This window comes from Herpailurus yagouaroundi, unplaced genomic scaffold, assembly GCF_014898765.1.
Source record: "Herpailurus yagouaroundi ecotype Mexico unplaced genomic scaffold, PumYag 160, whole genome shotgun sequence".
NCBI classification, from domain to species: Eukaryota; Metazoa; Chordata; class Mammalia; order Carnivora; family Felidae; genus Herpailurus; species Herpailurus yagouaroundi.
The window spans coordinates 5,125,271-5,144,632 of record NW_024412401.1 but is presented as its reverse complement, the minus strand read 5'-3'; the positions used below and the strand labels follow the sequence as shown (position 1 = coordinate 5,144,632).

Below are 19,362 nucleotides of genomic sequence, written 5' to 3'. Positions count from 1 at the left end.
ATATATATATATATATATATATATAATCAAGTAAGCTCCTATAATTAGACCTTCACTGCTTTTCTAGGAAGGTAAAAATTGCTTAAATTAAAAGACAGCTAGTTAAAAAAAATGGAGTGATTGATGCATCTAGACCTGTATGTTTTCCCAGCCCCTGATTCCCTAAATAGAGACTGAGTAGAGAGGTGAGGTTGGACAGGATAGCTCAACTAGAGCATATTGAGAAATGTAAAATTGAAAAGAACTGCCATAGTTTCTTCCGATTGATGTTGGCTGAGAAATTGTGCTTTTTAAAAGCTACTTTGCTTTACTGACTCTTACTCATCTAACTAGTAAGATGAGTAAAAGACTAGTAAAATAGTTCATTACATTCTGATGCTCCTATTGTCTAGTGGAGGAGTGTTCTGTAAACTCACAGGGACCTACATAGTGATGTTAACTGTTGACTTGTTTTCATAAAACTGCCCTTTTACAGTTGTTCTATGAATCTTTAAGAACTATTGAGTTCAATACTGATGGCTACCCTAAGAACCATCTCACCTCTCTCTTCTGAAGTGTCTGGGAGTGGGGAATGGGAGCAAGAAAGCTGTGGCAATAATGGGAGATAACTGATGACTAATAGAAAAGTCAAGTCGTGATGATTTTGTTTCCCTTGGCAGTGATTGGTCTAAGGATGGGCATGTGACTAAGTTCTGGCCACTAGTTTGTAAGAGAAGGTCTGCTGGGGAGGGTAGTGAAAGTCTCCAATATGGAATGAAAAAACAAATTATGGCTTGGAGCTTGGCTGTGATGCTTACCGAGCCGGTGAGCAAGCACAAAGATGGACACTGTGATGGGAAAGGCAGAGCTGGTGTCATTGACACCCTATTTACTGATTCCACAAGAGAACTAATAATTTAAGCTCTTATGAACGATTTTTTCTTACCTGGACTCAACCTAATTTCTATCCAGTAAAATGCTTCTATGCTTTAAAAAAAACTTTTTTAATGTTTATTTATATTTGACAGAAAGAGACAGAACATGAATGGGGGAGGGGCAGAGAGAGAGGGAGACACAGACTCTGAGGTAGGCTCCAGGCTCTGGGCTGTCAGCACAGAGCCTGACATGGGGCTCAAACTCATGAACCGTGAGATCATGGCCTGATCCAAGTCGGACGCTTAACCGACTAAGCCACCCAGGTACTCCATTTCTTCTAATGCTTTAATCATGCCCTTTTATTATCTTCCCTTCAGATCTGTGAAGTAGTTCTTAAAATCTATAAGTCACATAATCCACTATATATCAGTTAAAGTATTTTCTGTTTCAGACAAATATTCCTTTTTGGTGGGATTCAAAACATTTTCAGCTGCCCCTTCCCAAAGCAGATGCACTTCTGCCAGTGAATATTCTTGTTAACCATCTCGTTTTCACCACTGATGGAACCTTGGTGAAGGTGTGTGTGATTGAACAAACATGTTTGCTTTTGGTTTGTATTACTTTATTTTTTTTATGTTCTTTATAATTGGGTACTCTTTCCTTAGCACCTTTTTTTTCTGCTTTGGATTGTTAGGATTGATAATAAGAGAAAAAAAGGTGTCGGGTAATTTTCTAAAAATACATTCTATTTTTTGAGTGGTTATTTGGGTTTTAGTTGGTATTCCTTTGGGCTGTAAGGTTTATTTGGTGTCTCACTTTGTCAACAGTCCTGTTATTACATTTAAGCTGCTTCTTAGAGTATACTTTCCTGTTTAGTAAAGAAAACTCACTTTATTTCCTAAGATGAATTATAATTAGGACTGCTTGGTGCTGAGACTCTTTCTCACTTAATACCCCTAATGAGATACAAATGTTCTAAATGTGTCCTTCTGAATGGATTAGATTTTGAGAGGAATCTACTTATTTTAGTTAACTAATCCCTTTGCTTTTGTATCATACATCCTTATTAGGCTCTCATGTTTCTTTTCCATATGGAATTCCTTGTGAAATCAGACCTTAGCAAACAGTGTTATTAACTTTCAGGGTCAGTGGTACTGAAAATGTCAATGAAGTTTGTTGATTCTACATATGTTGTTTTTATGGCACTCTTGCTTTTTTATATACTCATGATAAATATAATTCCTTCACTATTCTTGCAAAATGAATTTTGTTTCTTAGTACTTTTCTGATATTTATGCTTCCACCCAATAGCATAAAATAATTGAATATATTTGAACTCCCCATCTACTTTTGTGTCTCCTTTTATAGTTCTGCTTAGCTTCTTGGGTTTCTGGACATGGTGTGTCTTTGTCCTTTTGCCAGAAACCTGAAAATGTCCTAATAGAAGGTTCCTGTGTTGAGTCATAGTAAATTCGGTTTGTCCAACTTCTAGGACTCAGTGTGTTACACTTGTCAGTGACCATGTCCTTCTATGTTCTGAGAAAGCAGACAAGTTAGTGAAGACGTTTTGAAGAACTTGAGCTATGGACTTCTACTTCCTGAGTTCAAATACAGGCTTCTCTGCTTACTATTTGCATGCCCTTGGACAAGTTATTTGACTTCCCAATGCTTCAGTCTCTGTCAAATGGAGACTATAATGCTACTTACCTTATAGATAGTTACGAGAATTGTGTGAGAAAATTCATGAAAAGCTCTTACAATACTGCTTGTTATGTACTCACTGTACTCTTGATGTAATGGTATCTAATTGAATTTTCAAAGTACATTTTAAAGTCTATTTCTTCCTTAGTCTTCACAACCACCCTGTGCAGAAGGAAGTGCTATTTAACTGTGTTTTATAGGGGAAGTCACAGAGGCACAGTGTAAGCACCTAACTTTGTTACTGGTAACAGAGTTTGGATTATAATCTGACTCTTTCCTCTAATTTGTTATACTTGACTATAAATTGAATTGTTAGGAAGTTGGCTTGATTTTGTGATGTTATAAGCTAGAAAGTGTAGATGGGAAGGGCAAAACTCCCTATTCCTTTTTAAAAAAAAAATTATTTACTTAGAGCTGGGGAGGAGCAGGGAGAGGGAGAGCGAGAGAATACCAAGCAGGCTCCACAAACCCAGCCTGGAGTCCTTTGTGGGGCTTGAACTCACCAACTGTGAGATCATGACCTGAGTCGAAATCTAGGGTCAGATGCTTAACTGTTTGAGCTATCCAGGTGCCCCCCATTCCTGTTTCTTTTTTTAAATGTCCACCTGTCAAGACAGAGCCCTGATGTGGGGTTCAAACCCAGGAAATGTGAGATCATGACCTGAGCTGAAATCAAGAATCAGATGCTTAACTAACTGAGCTACCTATGCGCCCCTAAATTCCTACTCTTTAAATTTCACCCAGTGGTGAGCCAGTTCATTACTACTAAAATTATTTACTTACTTATTAAATATAAATAATTCTTAGTTTTTACAGCCCCCATATGCACAGTTTTCAGTTATTACGTTAATTAAATAACACCAGTTTCCCAAAAAGTTTAGATTTCATTTATTATGTTAACCATGAATAATTGTAAAAAGTAACTAGCACACCTTGTTATATGGCCCTGAAAAGACAGCAAAGCGTGTAGGTGTGTTGCTTTCTTGTCTCTGGGAGAAAAACCTGCATAACATCTTCTAAAATTGGATAATGCAAAGAGAGAATTGTCCGACAAAGACCAAAGTTGCATCAAAGAAATGAAAACTGATAACACTGGAAATGAAATTGAGCCAATTGTAAAGAGAGTTCTGGAAAAATAGCTGACCACAGGAATATCAACTCTGCCACTGTTGTAGATACTCTGTATATGCAGCCAGAGGAGCTTAGTGAAAGGTAACTTATCACAAATTAAGAAGGTGTTATAGCTAAAAGGATGAAGACCTAACAGAGGAAAGGATGCTGGCAAAAAAATTCATGTTAAAAGGAACTCCTCAGAGGGATACTGCCAGAGAGAGGAAGCACAAAGGATAAAATGTTGGGAGCTAACCCAAACTTAGGAGGATACCAATTCACCGAGGTATGCAAAAGATGCTCATTTGGTGTTTTAAGTTACATAGTGAGAAGAAGACAGTACAAACAACTCTTGATTTTTTTTTAATAAAGGAAGAAAATACTTGAATTCTCAAAGTTTTGATTATTTTAAATTACAATACACTAAATATTTTCTCATTTTCGTGTGTGTGTGTGTCTGTGTGTGTGTCTTTATAATTGATAGTTTTTAATGTTTTGACCCCCCAAAAACGTTAGAGGTCCTAGAAAAATCATATTTTTCCTGTTGATTATTAAGATTGCTTTGTGTGGTTTCAGCTTGCATGGTTATTTCTATGGTTGTGCGGCAAACACTGCCTATATTTATTGAACCACGGGGCACCCTTATAAGTGGTGATACAGTGATGCCTTATGAAACAAGTATTCCAATACAGATTTGGAGTGTCTCCCATGTGCCAGGCTGCATATACACATGTAAATAAAAAGTAGTCCTATTTTCCAAAGAATTCACATTTCAGTTGATTGATGAAAGACAAGATTATTACATCACAACATATACGTATAATATATATAGTACATTTCTTTGAATGCAGTAATAGGAAAATATCAGGCATTATGAGAGCCTAGAGGAAGGGCATCCAACTTATTAGTTTGGGAATTTGACGGGTGGTAGAGGCAGGGAGACAGCCTGGAGGGCTTAGGAGTTAATTTGGAAAAGCTGTTTTGAAGAGTAAGACAGTGATGAGAAGCTTGTGTATGGAAAGTGCAGGACATTTTAAAAAGTTGATTTTTGCTGGAATGTGGAGGGCAAGATGAGACAGATCAACAGTGCCATGGAACTTGTAGGCAGTGGGAACTTGTAGGCAGTGGGAGAGTCCACGGGGTTTTCCCCAATTTCTTTTATATTAAGGTATAATTTATACAGAGTAAAATGGACCATTTTAGTGTGTAGTTTGGTCTGTTTGCTCTAAGTCCTGTAACCACCACCAGAGTCAAGATGAAGAACATTGATATCACCTCCTAAAATCCTCAGTGCTCTTGAGTGACTAACCACCTCCTCTCACCCCCAGCCCTGGCAACCACTGATCTGCGTTCTGCCCCTATGGAGTTACACCTTTTCCAGAATGTCATATCAATGGAATTATATAGTATATAAACTTTTAGGTCTGGCTTCTTTCTTTTGGTGTAATGCTGTTGAGATTCACTCATGTTGTTGCATGTAAAAGCCTTTGGGTTATAAGCAGGAAAATTATCTGAGATTTGATTGGAGGGTGAATTTGAGAGGACCAAGAGTAGAGGCTGTTACTCTAATTTAGCCAGGTGCTAATGGAGGAGACTTGCAAAGGTAGGGCTTAGTTTGACAAGTATGTGGGAGGTGGAGTTGGTCTCAACTGAGGTAGGGAGTATAAGAGTGACAACAGGTGGGGAAGAGAAGACCCTGTATGTTGGATGTGTTGAGTGTGGGATTACCTTGAGGTGAAGCCTATCAGGAGGTGGGCATGGAAGGAGTTGATTTCTTTAAATTCTTATCCTTGTGTCTTGCCAGAATCTAATTTGCTAAGCATTGACCTTGCTTGATATGTAGGGCTTCCTTTTCTCTTCATCCCATCACATCATCAAGAATTTACTCCCAAGGCCTTGTTTTGGCTTATTGCACTATCGGTGAATAAACTAGTCATGTTTTAGAAGAATGCCTTCACCATATAGTATCAGATAACTGCATTCTTCTCACTTACCCATTGTTTTCCATAGATAGCAGTTAAATGTTTCTGCAAAAGCTGTGGTCCCTGGAGCTGTAAATCATTGTTCTGTAGTCTTGAACCAGCTATAGGTAGGGGATTGTCTTGTTCCTTTTTCCACCAAAAGGGGTTCTCTGTTTTTGGAGGGTAGTACATTTGAACCAGTTTGAACAGTATGGGATGGAAGTGTAGTGATAAATGAACACAGTATTATCTAAATTTAAGATGTGGCTGTGACTGACTCATTTTCTGTGTACTCTCTAATTCAGTGAGGGTCCTCAGGCTGCATCCAGGCTAATGGGATAATTCTCTGCTTGATTAATGTCTATCTCTGGTCTAGGAAGAAAAGCACCCCAGGAAGCGGTGGGCAGTGTATTTGCTCCTCTGATGAATAAGGAAAGGTGATTTACCATACAAAGGCCTATACCCAAAAGGTATTGGATACAAAATTGGCTCACAGCCATAATTATAACTCACACAGCATTTCATAGTCAGGACAGCTCCAAGAGGTAGAGAGTATTTAGATTTTCATCTCTTACAAATGGGAAACTGAAGTCTAGAGAGGTAAGGTAACTTTCCCAGTCAGACAGCTGGTTGGGGTAGAGTTGGAATGCAGATCCAGGCAGTGTGGCTCAAGAGTGCACACTCTTCTGTGTACACCATGCTGTCCTTAGAATTCTAGAATGCTATCATGGGAGGGAGTCACATGATTATTGTTTTTAATGTTTATTTTTGAGAGACAGAGTGAGAGCAGGGGAAGAGCAGAGAGAGAGAGACACACACATGCACAGAATCTGAAGCAGGATCCAGGCACTGAGCTGTATGCATAGAGCCCGATGCAGGGCTCGAACCCACACACCAGGAGATCATGATCTGAGCCGACGTTGGATGTTTAACTGACTGAGCCACCCAGGCACCCCATCACACGATTATTTTTTTTCCTCACTCTTAAATTTACAGTTAAGAGCAAGGAAGTCTAGAGAGGCTCTGATGACTTACTCAGGATCATAGAGCAATGGTGGAGGCAGAGCTAGTTACAGGGTTCTTGCCACTCTTGTAAATTTTATACCTTTGCCTTGGTTGCTTGTCAGTCTCATATCTGTGAAGAATAACATCCAAGTGGGCAGACTGGCAAAATTGGTGTTTAATTCCATCCTTTTCCTTGGCCTCCACTCTCTCTTGCCTGGAAATGTACTAATTGGCTGTCTTACCATCCCCACTGTTACTTTATTATTCCCAAGGGAGCCTGGAATCACCATTACTGTTCTCTAGCCTGTCCTATTTGATCCTTGTCCGATCTTTGCTCTTTCCAGCCTCTTTCCAGTAGCAGTGGCAGAGGGAGAAGCTGTCCAGCCAGCTGGATGAGAGTTGGGTTTGGGATGGGGGAGGACGTGGGGACTCTGTGGGATTGGGATTATCACACTACAGATCAAAGACCTTCCCTTAGGGGTGCTGACCTTTGTGATTTTGCTCTTCCTGCTCCACCTATGCCTACCAGAGTTTACCCCTCCACATTTGGTGTAGGGCATCTCCCCCTTTGCAGTTGGAATTCAGAGCTGGAGAGACAGTACCATTGAATTTGCTTGCCCCAAGCACTTAACTCACATAGAACAGGGCATCTGGGACAGAGAAGGGAGCTTTTGCCTTAACAGTTTACATTTCATATTTGTTTTAATTTTGAGGAGCCACATTTGGGGGAATAAATTAATTTTCTTTAACATTTATTAATCTTCTTTTACAAAAAGTCCCTCATGTAAGCTTATTCAAATAGAGACTATGTTTTTCTTCTGTTTCCCCCTTTTTCCCTCCTTTCCTCCCTCCCTCCCTTGTATAGTGGTCTTTGTATGTAAAAATTTAACTCCTGATCTAGTCTTTTCCACCTAATGCAATATTAATGCATTATGGTCACTATTCTCCAGTGAGTTACTCCTTCTCCACATTCTCTATAATTAAAAATGTCCTTCTCAGTTTCAACTCAAAATACCTGAAAAGACTCCTTGTTTACTTAAGAGAAGGCAAATTTCCCCAGGTAAGTTCCCATATGTTTTCTGTAAAAACTGGCACACACTTTCTTTGTATTTTACTCCTGTCCAGTGAGACCTTTGTAGGGGTAATCAGCCAGTCTTAGCCACTCATCTCTTTTTGCTTACATTTTTTGGGGCAATTTTAACTCTTTTGGTGCTATCCAGGAAAGTCTGCTTCTTCCTATCACAATAGAAGTTGCCCACCTTCTTTTCAGTTTCCTCAGATGGCCGTTGAGCTCCAGGACTGTTCCTCTGAATAAAGCCATGTGCACAGAGGCAAGTTGCCCTTCAAGACCCTGGGAAGGGCCCCAGCGCATGTGTTCACATGGTCATTTCTTTTTGTGAAGTTTGCATATATTTTTGCATGCTTTTTCTTTAAGAGCAATAAGCTTTAGGTCTTACTTAACCTGCATCTGCTCTTGAGTAGTTCCCTTCAAGAAATATAGAGTAAGAGCTTCTATCACTTTAATTAGTCACCTGATCCAATTACTTTCTGTGTGGCCTTCCAGTTCTTTTTTAAATTTTTCTAATTTCTGATCTCTGAAGATAGGGAACAGTTATTCATCCACAGTGTCAATCAGGAGGTAAAGACCCCAACAGAAACTTTGCCAGAGGGATACTTTAAGGCTTACACAGTCTAGTCTTATGTTGCAGTGGACTCACATTTACTTAGTGGAGAGTTGTGTTTGGTAAAGGCGAATTTAAGGTTCTAGTTCTTTCTCTAATTCCCGTTTCAAGAAAATAAATTGGAAGCTGTCTCTGAAATGCACTGTTATGTCAGCATGTACACAGGAACCTTAACCAACCTCTACAAGTGACCATCGTTCTCCTGGTCTCTCAGGAGACCAGGCCCAAATACCTGAGAGATCATTTTCTTCCTGTTTGTTCACCCACTCCATTTGCCGCCAAATCCTGAAGGCAGTTGTTTTAGTTTGCTTTGTCTCTTAGAACTGTCCCCTCTTTAAAAAAAAAAAAAAAAAAAAGTCTTGTTATGATTACTGGGGAGTTGAATGGGATTGGTGGTTTATAAAGTGAATTCGTATCACTCCTTTACTCCTTTTCAGTCATACTCCCCTAGTATAAGCTGGCTATGTAATTTGGCCAGTTTACCCTCAAGCTCCCTCCGGGGCAGTGTATTCATTGGCACTGGAGACTTTTAAAACCATGACTTTATCACTGCTCAGCTCTCAAACTTCATTACAGACTCTCTCTGGTCAGAATAAGCCCTTCCTTCTGTGTTCAGGGATCTCCTTAAGAATAGGCAAGCTTAGGGGTGCCTGAGTGGCATCAGTTGGTTAAGCATCTGACTTGGGCTCAGGTCATGATCTCATTGTTCGTGAGCTCGAGCCCTGCGTTGGGCTCTGTGATGATAGCTCAGAGCCTGGAGCCTCCTTCAGATCCTGTGTCTCCTCTCTCTGACCCTCCCCTGCTTGCACTCTGTCTCTCTCTTTCAAAAATGAATAAACATTTTAAAAAATTTAAAAAAGAATAGGCGAGCTTATCTTCACCTCCATCTCTCGCTGATGGTCTTTTTTATATTGTGTTCTAGCCATATTGTTTCCCAGGTATGCCTCCTGTTTTGCCATCTTTTCCTTAAGGTACCTACTGCTTTATACCTATGGGACACTTATTTGTATATTTTTGTAATGCTCCAGACTAGATTTAAAAAAACTTCTTATAAGTGCTTTGTTTAACTTATTTTCAAGGGTGGTAGGTGTCCCATGTACTCCGTGAAAAAGTAGCACCAGATTACCACAAAGACCTTTGAGAACAACTCACTGAACACACTGAACCCTTATTATCCATCTCCCCCACCACAATGTGAGCAACTCTAGAACTGGGGCTGTGTTCTCAGTGTCTTCCAGTGTTGGAACAGTACAGCATCAGAGTCTCTCGGACTAGAAACATAGCCACATTTATTTCTTCTTCCTGTAGTGCTTTCCTCCATTCTTTAAATACGATTTTTTTTTTCTTGTAGGAGTACTTGGGTGGCTCAGTCAGTTGAGCTCCTGACTTTTGATTTCTGCTCAGGTCATGATCCCAGCCAGGGTCGTGGGATCAAGCTCTGTGCTGGCTGTGGAGCCTGCTTAAGATTCTCTGTCTCAGGGCACCTGGGTGGCTCAGTCAGTTAAGTGTCCGACTGCAGCTCAGGTCATGATCTTGCGGTTCGTGAGTTCAAGCCCCGCATCAGGCTCTGTGCTGCCAGCTCAGAGCCTGGAGCCTGTTTCAGATTCTGTGTCTGTCTGTCTGTCTGTCTCTCTCTCTCTTTCTCTCTGCCCCTCTCCTACTCATACTCTGTCTCTCTCAAAAATAAACAAACATTAAAAAAAGTTTAAAAAAAAAAAAAAGATTGTCTCTCTCTCTGTCCCCTCTGCCTCTCTCCCCCATTGATACATAATCTCTCTCTCTAAAATTTAAAAAAAAAAAAGATTTTTTTTGTTTCAACCGAAAATTTTGAATTTGTGTCAGACTTATTGGAAAAAAAATTGGATGCCATTCTGCTAGTTCAGTTGTCACTTAGCACTTTGTGTTTGAAATTTTAAATTGAAAAATCTTAGTGTTTTTTATGTATCCAAAAATTTAAAAGATTTCGATGAATATTAAAAATTTATTTGGAAAATTATCAGTGTAAATTGGCTAATTGGGCTGTTGCATAGCTAAGGTTAGTAATGATCTAGTTTTAACATGGCTTTGATACTGTATTTGATCTACTTTAACATTTCTAGACATCATCGAAGGAAGATTGAATATAGTAGTGGTATAAATAAAGTAGAGATCTAATTTGTGAATTCTTAGTTCAGGTTTGTTGTATAGCTGTTAGGATCACATGCCAAAGTAAATAATACAAAGTAGTGCATATTGTTTGAAGCTTTTATTGGCTATTCCCAAATAGATCTTAAACCTAAATCAATATTATACATGTCCTGGGGGCACCTGGCTGGCTCACTCAGTAGAGCATACAACTCTTGATTTCAAGGTCGTGAGTTCAAGCCCCATGTTTGGCATAGAGCTTACTTAAAAAAGTGTCCTAAATAGTATAATTGTTTCAAAGGCAACCTCAGCTTTAGGTAAATTTGTGGACTGTTGAACCTTATGATACACACAAGAGTAAACTTAAATGTAACATAAGTGTAAGTCCCTGTGATTTGCATAACTTTTCTCTTCAGCATAAATATTGTACTCATAGAAAAATTGTTGTCCTAGAAGTTAGATTTTGATTATTGAATATTTGTAGGACTAGAGGAGGATTTAAGGTTATGTTTATGTTTAGATTTAATTTGAATGGTAAGTTAAGATTTATAGTGAACAATGTGCAGAATGTTTTATTTACTTTTTCAAAGGTTTTGAATAAAAGCAACATCTGAATCTGATCTTTGGGAACCAAGTTCAAGAAATATGCTATAATTCTATTTTATTGTTTCCCCTAATTGCACCTTATTTCTGTTTATTTGCAATGGTGTATTTAAGACATTAACATACTTAATAGCCTGTGATTGGATATATTTAACTTTCTACTAGGTTCATGCTTTCACATTTACAGACTCTGCGAACAGGAGCACCTAAGACCTGTCTTTTGCTTATATTACTGAACCGATTATACTCTGATGTTTTCATTGCACGAAACACACACCCCTGTTTTACTTAGAGTAAATCCTTCTAAGAATTAGGGATGCTCAGTGTCTCTGACAGAATATTTACTTCTTAATTGATCCATTAATACATAAGTTCTTTTTTTTTTTTTCAAAATTATTTATCGAGTTCATACTGTATGCTACAAAGTATAGTTGATGTAGTGGTGAACAAAACAGAGACACTTCTTCCTTGTCCTCAGAGTATCTCAAAGTGGGTAGGACCTTGTGATAAGTGCTGTGGAACCCTAAGCCCAGCGGTCCATCAGCACATGTAGTACCAGAGACTTACTAGAGTGACACCTCTGCTTCCTTTTTCTTTAGAGTTAGCCTGGTGAAGTGAAAGGGTCTAGGAAATGGGGCTAAAAATCCTCCTGGCACAAGGAACAACATTGGTAAAAGCCCAGAGTAAAGAGAAGACTGAGCACATTGGAAGACTAATATATTAAAACTTGGGGCAAGTAAAACTCAGATAATCAGAACTCTCATTTTTGGACCAGAACATTTTTCTTCCTCACTGGGGCACCTGGAGACTCAGTCAGTTAAGAATCAGACTCTTGATTTTGGCTCAGGTCATGATCTCACAGTTTGTGAGTTTGAGCCCTGCATGGGGCTCTGTCCTGGAAGCTCAGAGCCTGCTTGGGATTCTCTCTCTCTCTGCCATCCCCCTCTTGCACGTACGCTCTCTCTCTCACTCAAAAATAACTAAAAAACCAAAAAAAAAAAAAAAAAAACCACATTTTTCTTCTTCAGTTTACTTTGATGAGAAGATGAGAAGTAACTACAAATTTATTGTTTGATTCCTGCCCCTCCATAACAGAAATACTAATTTATTTTTAAAAATTTGACTTGTATGTAACTAACAAAAATTTAAAACCACTCATAATTATAGCACCTAGAGATAACCTTACTTGTGATTTTGTAACCTTCCTGATTTTTTTCAATGCATCTTTAATTTTATAAAATTGAGATGATATTCAGTACACTATTTTGTAACTTAATTTAAAAGTCATTAATTGCTTTCATAACCTTGGGGGGTAGTTGTTAAATATGAATTCTGATGGCCATATAGCATTCTGTCATGAGCCATTATTTATTTATAGAGCCCCCATATTTGAAAGATAGGTTGTTTCCAGCTTTTTGTTATTTTAAATATTGCTGCAATTAATGTATTTGTATTTAAATTTTTAAACTTTTCTTTAGGGCAATAAAAAGGTATGTCCAGGTGCCTGAGTGTCTCAGTCGGTTAAGAATCCTACTCTTGATCTTGGCTTAGGTCATGATCTCCCAGTTCATGAGATTGAGCCCTGAGTCCAGCTCTGTGCTGACATTGCGTGGAGCCTGCTTGGGATTCTCCCCCCACCCCTGCCCCTTCCCTGCATGCACGCACACACACAATCTCTCAAAATAAATAAATAAACTTTAAAACAAGGTATGTCCCCTCTACTGTGCCCCTGTTGTATATTTTGTCGATATAAGCTGCTTGTTTATTACCACCACCCCTGAAAATCAGTCCAGCCCTGATGACATGAGGTCTGGAATCTAGATCTTCAGATCTTTGGCATTTAGACCCATTCCAAGATAGCTGCTTGAAGAACAAACCTGAAAATGAGCCCCATTAAATCCAGATAAATAAAAGCATACGTTGAACTAGATGTTATATGCCTAGACATGAATGTAAGGCTAGTGTTGTTCAATTTTTTTTTTACAGTGCCCATATGTCTCTAGAAATGTTTTATCCAGGGAGTTTTTTTAAACAGCAGAATTAAATCTTTCATAGGGAATGTTCTTTAACTGTATGATTAAATAACCTTTCTGTCAGTGACTTGGAATATTATCTTAGTGTATAAATACCTCTGTGGAGTTAAAAATCAAAAGAAAAATGTATGTGTTTCTTGGGTAGGCACTTTTTCTTAAAGATGCTGAGAAGATTGTTTTACACAGAACCGTGTGGAAGATCCTACGGATAGGAACCAGTTGGCTTACAGTGGTTTTATTTTTTGTAGATTGCATGCTGTTTCAGGACTGATATCCTGTTGTTTTTATCTGCTCATCCTGTGCCCATCTTACTGCTGAGCACATCATACTCAATAAATATTGCCCCAAAATACTTAAAAAAAATAGCAGCTTTATTTAGATATAAGTCACATACCATTACTTTGCCTACTTATGGAGTGGTTTCATTGGTTTTTAGTGTATTCAGAATTGTGTAACCATTACCACAGTCAATTTTAGAATATTTTTATCACCTCAAAAAGAAACTCCTACTCTTTAGCGGTCATCCCCAATGCTGCTATCCCCCTCCAGCTGTAGGCAGCCATTGGTCTCCTTTGTCTTTGGATTTGCCTATTCTGGATATTTCATACAAATGGAATCTTACTGTATATGACTATGTTCTTTAAGTTATATAATATATTTAAGATTTACCACGTTGTCTCATGTATTAGTACTTCATTTTTTTTTTTTTTGCCAAATAATACTCTATTGTGTTCCACCAGTTGATGGACCAAACCATTTTTAATATTTAAATGCATGTAGATAGATTTGTACTACAAAGGCAAAAAGTAAGAAAGAAGTGAAATTGCAAGACCCCAAATTGGAGATGCCTTCAAAGATTGTTAGTGGTGAAGTTATATATAAGTAAGTTTAGAGTTAAGTTCATATGGTTGTTGGGTCAAAAAGAAGAATTATCATCACATCAATCAGGATATCTTGTCAGTTCTATCTCTTGAATACTTCTTAAATTTGCTCTCTTCTCCATCTCTCTGGTAACTTATGTAAGCCACAGCTTTTGTTTGGTCATTGCCTTACCACTGTTATGCCCTACAGGAAGCGAAACAAGGATTTCTTTCTTTTTTTTTTTTTTAATGTTTGTTTATTTATTCTGAAAGAGAGATAGTGCATGCTCACAGGGAAGGAGCAGGGAGAGAGAGAATCCCAAGTAGGCTTTGCACCACCAGTACAGAGCCTGATGTGGGGCTCAACACAGGGCTCAAACTCACAACTCTGAGACCATGAGCTGAGCTGAAACCAAGAGTCAGACGCTTAACCGACTGAGCCACCCAGGTGTCCCAACAGGAGCATTTCTAAAATCAGCTTCCCTTAGGAGTCACAAGTCCTTAACACAGCCTACAAAGCTTGCCTCACATCAGTCCTTGCTGCCTTTCCCCCTCTTCCCTTTCTATTCTATATTTATTTTGTACTTAAGAGGGATAATGGAGTCCTTTCTGAAGTTGTTTGAACATCTTAGATTTCAGCTTGTACCACTTCAAGAACTATGCGTTAAGAACTCCTTTTGGAGCCTAGTATAGTCAGAAAAGCTCATGAACTCTGGAGACCACTGAGCGTTGGAAACATACTTGTTTCCTTTAATTAAGCCTCTTACCTGCAAAATAGAGGGAATACCTTGCAAGTTGTTAGGAAGATTAAGGGAGATATTATGTGAAAGTATCTGGCACATAGAATGTGCTTAATAAACTATGTCCTTTCCACTTTTCACTTAGATTATCATTAGAATGTGGTGAGTGGCTTTGATCTGCCCCCCCTCCTTTTTTGCTGAATATAGAGACTGATACATTATGATGGTTGCCTGTAGTTTAGAGTTTTTTTCCTTCCAAAGTTTGTACCTTTGTCTCGACATTCTGTTTTTGTGAAGTCTCTAGCATTTTATTACTGCTCTAATACCTCTGCTAGCAGCAGTACCCCCAACCCATCCCTGCATATAAAAAGGCAATTGCTTATTCTCTTTCTTTTTCTTAAAACTTTGTGTCTGTATTTTTATATTTTTTCATTATGAAAGTAATCATTGTTCATTTAAAAAACAAGAAAAATGATGGGGCGCCTGGGTGGCTCAGTCGGTTAAGTGGCCGACTTCAGCTCAGGTCATGATCTTGCGGTCCGTGAGTTCCAGCCCCGCATCAGGCTCTGTGCTGACAGCTCAGAGCCTGGAGACTGCTTTGGATTCTGTGTCTCCCTCTCTCTCTGTCCCTCCCCTGCTCATGCATGCTTTCTCTCTCTCAAAAATAAATAAACATTAAAAAAAAAAACAAGAAAAATGAGAAAATAAAGAAGAGATAAAACTTAGTTGCAAACCAATCACCTGCTCTAGTGTCCATTGTGTCTTATTACTTTCCAGACTGTTCTATGCACATATACATACACATGCCCATATTTTTTGAACCAGGAGTTCTATGATTATATTTTAATTGCTTTTTCTACTTGCCCATGTATTTTTCAATGTTAGAGTCACGGAGGCATATAATTTTTTTATGGCCTCCTGGAATTACAATGTCTGGGAGTACTGTGATTACAGTCGCTAATCTTTAAAAGAGTATTTAGTTTGTATCTAACTTTTGGTTTTTAGAAACAGTAGAGGCTTTGATTTTGAAGTCATGAGTGATTCTGATCCACTTTTTACCTTCTGAGTTAACAGTACTCATGAAATAATTTCCCTGAGATTTAATGCCGGATCCAGTTCAAACTTGCTTCTTCTACTTCGCACAGTTCTCTTGTGATGTTATCACTAACGTAACAGTACTTTCTCTCCCGTCACTTACTTATTTTGTTCTTTATCTGGTGCTAGTTTCATAATATCTTTATACCCACACCTTCATTTTCTCTTTGTCCTATACTGGTGCCTTATCTGGTCTTTAATTTTCTATTTAAATTTTTTTTAATGTTTATTTATTTTTGAGAGAGAGAGAGAGAGAGAGAGAGAGAAACATAGAGACAGAGGAGGGGCAGAGAGAGAGAGAGGGAGACACAGAATCTGAAGCAGGCTCCAGGCTCTGATGCAGGACTTGAACTCACAAACCATGAGATTATGACCTGAACCGAAGTTGCATGATGAACTGACTGAGCCACCCAAGTTCCCCTCTTTTTTTTTAAGTTTATTTATTTATTTATTTTGAGAGAGAGAGCCTGTGAGCGAGCGCACACACAAGCAGGGGAGGGGCAGAGGGAGAATCCCAAGCAGATTCTGCATAGTGCAGAGCCTGACGTAGGGCTCTAGCTCACCACCCAGGAAACTATAACCTGAGCTGAAACCCAAGCATTGGATGCTGAGTGGACCACCAGGTGCCCCTCTAATCTTTAATTTTCAAATAATCATACCTTCATATTGTTTAACATGTCTTTGCATTTCACCATTGATTCTTATTAAATTCATTAATTTCCATTTTATTTTCCATTTATTTTAATATTCCATTTATTTCTATTTCCACCTCACCCTAAATTTGTGATTATTTAAATATTTAATTTCATTAATTATTCTAAAAGAGAGTGCTTGCCTGTCTCTAAATAAAAGAATCAGGTGGATGCCTGGGTGGCTCAGTCAGTTAAGTGTTTGATTCTTGATTTCAGCTCAGGTCATTATCTCAGGGTTTATGAGATTGAGCCCCACATGGGGCTCTGTGCTAACAGCGTGAGCCTGTGTAGGATTTTCTCTCTCCTTCTTTGTCTCTGCCCCTGCCCTACTTGTGGATTCTCTTCCTCCCTTCCTCCCTCCCTCTCTCTCTGTCTCCCCCCCCCAAAATAAATAAACATTAAAAAAATAGATCTATTTGTGGGTCTGTTTTTGGCTCCTAGCCAGTTGATTATATCCTTAAGGAGCATCAGCCATTTTAAATATTTTTAATATGAAGCTCAGTAAATCATAGTGTATATGCTAAAGATAAGGCAATTAAATTTGAGCATGCATCTGAATCACTTAGAGGTCATGTTTAGTCACAAACTGCTGGGCCCTACTCCTAGATGTTTTGATTCTGCTGATTTTTTTAAAGAAATTTATTTTGAGAGAGAGAGAGCGTGTGTGTGTGCGTACAAACGAAGGAGGGGTAGAGAGCTGGGGCTGGGGGAGCGGAGGTGGGGAGATGAGAATCCCAAGCAGGCTCCATGCTGTCAGCACAGAGCCCAACCCCATGAACTGTGAGATCATGACCTAAGCCAAAATCAAGAGTCAGATGCTTAACCTACTGAGCCACCCAGGCGCTCCTTGATTCTGCCAGTTTTGGGGAGGGCCTGAGTATTTGCATTTCTGACAAGTCCCCAGGTGATGTTGATGCTGCTGGTCCTGAGACCATACTTTGAGAATAACTGTTCTTAAGGAACATAGAAATTATTCTTCAATTGTTTGTACTCTCTGTACTTACATTCTTTTTCTCTTTACACTAGTGGATATGACAGATATAAGTGAGCATATTTTAGTAGAGCTGTTGCTATTTAAAAAACAAAACTTCTTATTAGTAAAAAGAGGTTCCTGCATATAGAGCTACAGCTTGGTTTGAGCTAGACCAGTAGACACAATGTTTGGAGTCCTAGTTTAGGGGCTTGGGTTGTTTGTTCCAAGACAGGTTTTCTTAAATCTCTTACAATCTTAGTTTCCTTGAAGAAAATGATTGCTACCAGGTCTCTCCTGTCTCTGCACTTCCTAAATCTTCAGGCAGCTCCTCAGTGTGTTTAAACAGGTTCACAATGTCAAATACGTCAATTAGGAAATACTTATGTATGTGGCTCAGTCGGTTAAGCGTGTGAGTTCGGCTCAGGTCATGATCTTGCGGTCTGTGAGTTTGAGCCCCCTGTCGGGCTCTGTGCTGACTGCTCAGAGCCTGGAGCCTGCTTCAGATTCTCTGTCTCCTTCTCTCTCTGCCCCTCCCCCGCTTGTGCTCTGTCTCTCTCTCAAAAATAAATATTAAAAAAATTTTTAAAGAAAATGCTTATGTGTTATCAATAAATGTTCAAAGTAGTTTCAATAGAGGCATTATTTTAAGGTTTTATCATGATGGGGATTTAGAACTTGGAATCACAGATATTCCAAATGGCTTTGGACATCAGAGCTACAGGACAGCTGATGGTTCATTTGTCAGGTCTGCTAGAATATCAGGTTGAGCCTGGAAGAAAGGAGGAGGTGAGAGAGAAATTTAAAAATAATGGGAATTGAAAGTGTCTTTGGATGCATTTGATTCATTGGCTCTAGGTTCAGTTCAGTGTGCAATTCTCTGATTCCTTATCAGATAGATATAACTAGTAGTTGTTACATTTATTAGTGTACTGGCAGTTTGGACCTTTGGGTTTGAAGTTCTTTCTGCTTGACAGCTGAGATGGGGGAGATGTGTAAAATCTTTTGCAGGTGGCTGGCAGGCATATTATTTGTATTTCAATGGAAAGGATGCTCTATTGGAAAAAACACAGATGAAAGGGCTTTTGTAGAGAATCACTTAGCATGTAGGTGTGTGAAAGGTGAAGCTATAGCAAAGCCTGGCAGCTGATGAGAACACAGTAGAGTAAGACGAACAGGAAGTTTCTTCTAAGCACCTCAGCCTCTCCTGTGTATACTTGGTTAGTGCCACTGCGTGAGCCAGAATGCTTCAGTTATATGGTAGAGACGAGTCTCTTGTTTTCTGTCACTCTGAGTTGGCATTTTAAATCTTTTTAGAAAGTCCTTTTGACTGTTCTTTATTATTGTTGTGTGCTCTGCCTTACCCCCTCCCCCCTTTTTTTGATGGCATGACATGTGTGGTCTTCTTTTCTTGTCATAAATGAGGAGAGAATTTTAGTAGAGTAGGAAACCTTATGACCCAGAAAACATTTGCCTGAAGTGTTCCCATGTGAGCAATGGGCATGGGCATATACTAAAAGAGAGAGGAAAAAAAGGCTTTTTGTTGAGAGTGACAGGCAGACAGGACGAGCAAAGTTTAACTTAAATCCTTTCATTGATATTGGAAAGTCATAAGCCTTCATATGACACTGCCACATTAGACTCACTGTGTGATCTGGAGCTCTGTAGCTAGTACCGTAGTGTGTGTGTGTGTGTGTGTGTGTGTGTGTGTGTGTGTGTACAGTGTAAACATTTTATGAACTGCAGTGTCTGATCCATCCGTCTGTCTGGGCAAGAATGTCCCTTGATAGTAAAAAGAGCAGCAATCAGGACAGAATTGGTCAATGCGGCATGTCTAATGGTAGGAAGATATTTGAAGGACTCGCTATAGACACAATAGTCTCTCTAAATAGCCTCTTTGCACCCGGAGTCTTATTGCAAACAGGTTCATT

At 39.0% G+C, this 19,362-nt stretch overlaps 1 protein-coding gene and 1 long non-coding RNA gene across 15 annotated transcripts in view; one reads left to right on the top strand and one right to left on the bottom strand.

Annotated features, from left to right (window-relative positions):
* The window catches only part of BNC2 (basonuclin zinc finger protein 2), a 439,476-nt gene that overhangs the window by 80,669 nt on the left and 339,445 nt on the right, over positions 1 to 19,362 (top strand). The window lies entirely within an intron of this gene.
* The window catches only part of LOC121034490 (uncharacterized), a 43,394-nt gene continuing 41,987 nt past the window's right edge, over positions 17,956 to 19,362 (bottom strand). The window contains exon 5 of the long non-coding RNA XR_005792460.1: positions 17,956 to 18,203. This is a non-coding gene — a long non-coding RNA (uncharacterized LOC121034490). The remainder of the gene's footprint in view (positions 18,204 to 19,362) is intronic.